This window comes from Zea mays, chromosome 1 (assembly GCF_902167145.1).
Source record: "Zea mays cultivar B73 chromosome 1, Zm-B73-REFERENCE-NAM-5.0, whole genome shotgun sequence".
In the NCBI taxonomy this organism is placed as follows: Eukaryota; Viridiplantae; Streptophyta; class Magnoliopsida; order Poales; family Poaceae; genus Zea; species Zea mays.
In genome coordinates this window covers 226,127,698-226,134,123 of record NC_050096.1, presented here as the reverse complement: position 1 = coordinate 226,134,123, position 6,426 = coordinate 226,127,698, and the positions used below count along the sequence as shown (strand labels likewise).

General features: G+C 40.4%; 1 pseudogene across 1 annotated transcript; it reads right to left on the bottom strand.

Annotated features, from left to right (window-relative positions):
- Positions 1-574: 574 nt before the first annotated feature.
- On the bottom strand, positions 575-5,415 carry LOC100381941 (uncharacterized; annotated as a pseudogene). The gene is made up of 7 exons (NR_159433.1): positions 5,215-5,415; positions 3,634-4,403; positions 2,314-3,532; positions 2,146-2,218; positions 1,171-1,658; positions 1,044-1,095; positions 575-816 (listed from the first exon to the last, which is right to left on the bottom strand). The product of NR_159433.1 is annotated as an uncharacterized protein (transcript).
- Positions 5,416-6,426: the final 1,011 nt, after the last annotated feature.

The window sequence follows — 6,426 nt, the reverse complement described above, 5'->3', positions numbered from 1 at the left end:
GAGTGAGATTGTGGAATTTGATCCTGGTTAAGTGGCTCCATCAGACTAGATCTAAGGGACTGACGGATTATTCCGATTTAAGTGTGTTACGGCCCCTGAGGCGTGACTTAGGCACTTAAGCTGGAATAATTCGGGTGGTTCCGCCACAGTTTTCATGGGAAAAACTGCTACCCAGCGGTAAACCACCAAAAACCGACCGGTTTGGCCAGTTCAAATTAAACCAAATTTAAGGGCTGGTTTGGCAGCAATAGGACAAAAAAACTCATGGAAATAATCAAACCCATGGAAATAATCCAACGAGGGGATTTAAATGGCACTTCAATTTTCTGGGAGGATTTCCCTCATTAGGGTATACTTTTTTGCCACCCTTTGGCAACCAAGGGTTTAGTCCTAAGCTGTTTTAGTCTCAAAACTGAAGGTGTTCGACCAAAGTAAACTCTATACTACTATACAATATAACAAAGTAAACTAAAGCTATTCGGCCAAATCTGCTTAGTAAACAGTAAACTGAAGCATAGTAAACTGAAAGCAAACTGAAGTAGTAAACTGGTTGGCCGTCATCACATCACGCTTTATCCATCATCACAATAGTTTGTCAAGCAAACTGAAGTATGGGCAGCAAACTGAAGCAACAACAAACTAAAACTGTAATACATCCATCCATCACAAAAAGATAAACAATATAACATAAAACTGTAATACAAGTCTCTTTATTATGAACTTTGAGATTTAACTCTTTTTTCACAAGCTTCATGTAGACTGTCGTTGCATTTTTCTTCTCCATGTCGGCTCCATGAGTTGCTTTCACTTTGCACTCTACAAGTAACACCAATTGACACATGTTTACTTTACATGGTTACACAATGAACATGGTAGCATGCAAGTGCCAATTTAGTAACACTAGTAGCAAGTGACAACAATGGCAAGTATGAGATGGCGTGCCATGTATTCATGACAATGTGTCATTTGGCAGTGCAGTTAATAAGGACAAAAGTAAAGTAGTTGATGTATGAACAACAATAAATATGCTTGGAAGAACATACCAAATTTCCTCATATCAATTGTCCAGGCCATGCATCACTGCCATGAAGCAACCTACAATTATAAAATGATATTATATGCTTGTAGTCTACAATATTGCATGCTTAGTAGATTCAAGTTATGACATACCTAATTTTGTGCTTGAGCCAAATTTCTCTAACATCATGCTCTGTTGTTGTTAAGAAAATCTCTCTGTTTGTCGTAGATACGAAAAGCTCCAAAGCATATGATTTGTCCACGACTGTTAATCCATCCATTTCTTTCAATTCAGCCTGACACTTGCTAATAGAAAATTGATCTTTTTAAACTCCACATAACTTTCAAGGCTAATCCAACATGGCTTTGCTTACGCTTTCTCCCACTGGCACCTTCTCTTTGGCTTGATTCTTGATTAGATGGGACAAACTGAGCTTCGGTGGGTTCATTAGTACTGACTGGGACAGAGTGAGCATTAGTAGACAGATTGAACACACTTGTGGTTTCTTGTCCATCCAAATCAAGTGAATTAGTACTCAAGGGATTTGGACTTTGTCCAGACACACTCCTAGATGGAGCTGAAGGTGGAGGAAGATCAAAAGCAGTTGATGTGAAATTTAACTCTCCGATAGCCACACTACCTATACAAAATGTAGCAGAAGTATACTCTGTTGTGAGGACTACTGATCAAGAAATTAAGAACAAGTGAGAAGAACTCTAGCCAAGTATAGAACAGAGGTAATGCATGTAAGAGATTAAGAACAGAAGAACACACAAGACTAGATTCGGGCTGCAGTTCAAGCACATCTATGTCCCCGCACAGGAACAAATATAAACACAGCAGGAGATGAACTACAGTTCAGGCACATCTAGCTTGCTAGCAGCTGTTCTTACTTGCAAATTATAGCCTATAAGTAGACATATACACACACAGCTGCTCATCAAGAAAACTAGATCAGTTCTAGACAAGGGATCACTAGACATATACACACACAGCTAGCAGATCAGTATTAAACAAGGAATCAATCAGTCTAACATGACGAATTTCATGTTTTAGTTCCAGGCACAGTACTGCAATTCATGATACAAAAAATCTAACAAAAAATGCTGAAGTATACACACAAGTACCTTCATATAGCCCTTCTAAACTGTAAAAAAGAGGGAATGGCTTGTTGCGAAACTTTGATACTTTTGGGTGAGCCTATTAAATGCAACATGAAATGTAATTTGTTATTAGCAGCGAAGTGAACATATTGAATGCACAAAGGTATAATCATACAAAGAAAGTTTGCTTACACGAATCAGCCATGGCCAAACTTCTGGTTTGGCCAGTACCATGCATAGAGTGTCATTCCAACCAGCCCCGCTTTTTTTTTCTTGAATCCCTTATTGCCTTGTAGTATCCTTTAAGCTCTCTCTCCTTCTCTTGTGGTTGTTGTTTAGAGAAATGAGCTAGAGGGAACTTTCCATTGAACTTCGTAGTGATACTATTCCATCCATCACGATTCCAACCATTTTGACCTTTGAATTTTGGATTATCTTTGTGATCATGCATCACATCAAATAAGCCTTTCTCATACACATTGTTCCAAATCATCCTTTTTTCAAAACTGAAATTGTGGAAATAATAGTACATAACTAGGTAATTTTAAGTTCATAAATAGGCTACTTTAAGTTCATAAGTAATAATTGTACATAACAAATGAACTCAGCAACTAGCTACATGACAAACTACAAACCATAAAGACTTCATAAGTAATAATAGTACATAACCGACGAACTAGGCAACTAGCTACATGACAAACTAGAAGCCATTATAAGCACCCATCTAGCTATTGTAGGCAGCCCACATCTGAAGTGTGATCTGATCTCTTAGAGAGCTTCCATCACTTGATTCTGTGTCATTGAGATAGTTGGTATCTCCCTCTGGGACATCAACATATTGACTTGGAGAGATGTAATCTGGTTGGTTGTCAAGCCATCTTTTGTCTCCATTTTGCCCTCTAATTATGTTGTGAAATGCAATAGTTGCAGTTGCGATCTTGATTTGGTTCTCTATGGGACGAAATGTGCCTACTTTTAGAATCGGGAACCTTTTCTTTAGAACATCGATGGCCCTCTCTATATGGTTACAGAGAATTGCATGGCGATGGTTGAACAGCTCTTTGTAGTTCGCATAACCACTTTGTGATGAACGACGCCTCCTAAACTCATTGAGATGGTATCGAACCCCTCTATATGGTGCAATGAAGGATGATGTATTTGCATACCCACCATCTACTACATAAAACTTTCCTTCTGGCACACTAAATCCTTTGCTAATAGCAGATCGAAGCACCCCTGCATCTGAGGCTGACCCCTCCCATCCACATGAAACAAATGTGAAATTGAGGTCAAAGTCGCAGGCTACCATAACATTGTGTGAAAGAGTTCCTTTCATGTTTCTATATGGAGGGGCCCTATGTTCTGCTATGGTGGTGGGTATATGTGTGCCGTCGATTGCACCAATGCAGTTCTGCAAGGAAAAGAATAAGGAAAGATATTGAGGCCATGTGGTAAACTGTCAATGAAAGGGAAACACTTAAGCGAATTGTGTGTTTCAAATTGATAGCTCACCTAAAAATGGCATGAACCTAGAATCTGTAGCAATTTTGGTGTGAGTTTGGATAGAGCTAGGAAGCTTCACAAAACATTGAGTTAGTGTGGGAACTATATCAAATACTTCAGATATTTTCCTATGGATAGTCTCTCCACTATGTTGAAAAGCCTTCTGTAGCATTTGGTTACTAGCATTGTTGGAGATCATGTACATGAACATCCCAAGCTGCTTCTCAACGATAACTCCTCGTGTGTCTCGTAGTAAATTCTCTCTTCTAAGAAAATTTGTTGTGGTTTCGAATATTGCTGGCTCCATTTGAAACTCAGATTTGCACCAACTCTCATGTCCTTCAAGAATTTCTCTAACCTTTTTAGCACCAGTGAGTGAGGAGGTGTGGATGGGCTCTTTCTCTTCTGAGAGATATGGAATTATAGCAGGGAGAATAGCAAAGAACAACTCATCATCATCTTCTTCCTCATCTAACAAAAATTGTCTAACTTGCTGCTCCCAAGAACCCATATATAGAGAAGTGGAGATAGCTCTTATAAGGAACTTAAGCATGCAAAACATGGAGATAGCTCTTATATATATATATATATATGACTCATGAAACTAAGAACAAAAGGCAAGTTATCACAAACCCATTGAGAAATTAGGAGAAACTTTAGAAGGTAACTAGGAGCATACTGCTGCCAACATACAAACCTGAGTAACAACTCTAGAGAGGATGTACTGCCACCACTCTTTTACTGCTCACCTGGTGTAGTCTTGATGATATCAGAATCACCTGCAACCACACCATAATAAGAAACATAAACCTTGTGAAATGCATGCAACAAACCTGATGTTTATTCTAAAAACATGGAGATAGCTCATCAACAATCATGCTGAGATGAGGACTGGCTTTTCTGAATGAAAAACTTGAAAACTTAGATGAGGACTGGTTTAGGTAGGCATGGTCAGCAGGGTGAAGGGTGTATAAGGCAGATAATACGGACCAAAGCAAATTACTAGAGGTGGGAAGTTTCCAAGCTTACATGAACGTGCATCATCTAAGTCCTTGTCTAACATTATGCATAAATCAATCGCACCATTAGTCACCGGGTAATCCAAATACATGCCCTAAGAACGTTGGCCCGTGGCCCGTGCACCAAAGGAACTGAGGAGAGTTATTATGTTGTTCACAATCTGCCTCCAATGTTGTAGGACTGCAAGACCTACTGCAGGCTATTTTTTTAATCTATTTATTTTAGGCCTCCAATGTTGTAGGACTGCATGATTGCAAGACCTACTGCAGGTTATCTATTATGTTTATGAGGCACGAATTTGCAGAATGTTTGTGAGCATATTTAACAATGGAGCGGAAGCACCATTTCACACCCTCATTAATCGTTCTTGAGACTTATAGAGGAACCGTAGCTGCATCTGGCATGGCTATCACAACAAGAGCTGAGCTTGCTGCCTTAGCTCCTGGGGATCCAAGACCTCATGAAACTGTAGCTCGTGGGGATCCAAGACCTTAGGAACCATAGCTCATGGGGGTCCAGAGCGGGATCTAGAGCAACAGTAAGGCGGGATCAAGATCTACAGGAACTGACCTTGTAGAGGGGAAGAGGATGTGGAGCAGCGGCGGAGGCACTTGGGGATGGCGTCGGAGATGACGGTCTCGAGGCTGGGGTTGGCGTTGCGAGGATGGCGTCAGGGAGCCGGGCCATCGACCGTCGGAGGAGAGGCTCCCGAGGATGGGGTTCGCGGCGTTGCGGCTGGCGTCCGTCGGAGGCGAGTCGGGAGAATTGTCTGGCCTCTTGAGGCCAGGATTGTTTCCGGCCAAAAAAGGGTTCCCCTGACGAAATTACATCGTACGATGGGCTTCCAAACATGTAGATGGAAAATTCAAGAAAAATATCCGTGTGGGCTTTCTCCCTAGGGAAAAGACCGGAAAACCTATGGATTTTTGGATGCCAAACTAGCCCTAAAACACTTTTCCAAGCGGTAAACTGCCAAAATCGGTGGTAAAGCGCAAAAAACCATTGGCAAACGGATCTTGCATTTTACAGAGAAAATGGAAATTTTGACATGGTTTATTTGTAATTTGCTCAATTCATGTTGCACAGTAAATAATAATTGGTCCACACAACATGTGTTCAACAAAATGACATACAACATAATTATGCAACCCTAAATTCCAGTTCTCATGCAACAAACAACCAGTGAACTTCGTAATTCTTAAATACAAGTTCTTTTATAGTTTTCCAACAACACATAGGTCGACTTGTTTAACAATACTCACGTATTCAGCTTGAGCCATAATGATAATACTCAATCATGTTGAAAGGATTTTGATATGATCCCTCATCCCACTCCCCCCTACACCATATGATCTAGCATCACCTCCCACCACACCATGCCTGTCATCTTCTCCATGATGACCTGCACTAGGGTTGGTTGTGCTATTATCACTGTCTTCATTCTCTTCTTCTTTTTCGATTTGATCGGTGAATTTGACCCTTTTTCCTTTCCTTTCTGATGGACCAAGTTTTGTCTTTCGCTTGCCAAGGTGGGTGTCGCCAACTATTTCATCGGCCCATTCTCGCACTTCCTCTATGTCTTCTTGTTCGTGTACAAGTGATGTAAACAATGTGCTAGAAAGAGTATTGTCACTGTTAGGTGAGTCTTCGTCCAATGTTGAAGGTGCATTGGAACTAAACTATCACTTAAACTGGGAAAAAATAGCATCTAACAGTAAATCATCTTCACATATAGCATATAACAGTAAATCAGACTAATATGTCTAAACTGGTCACTAAATG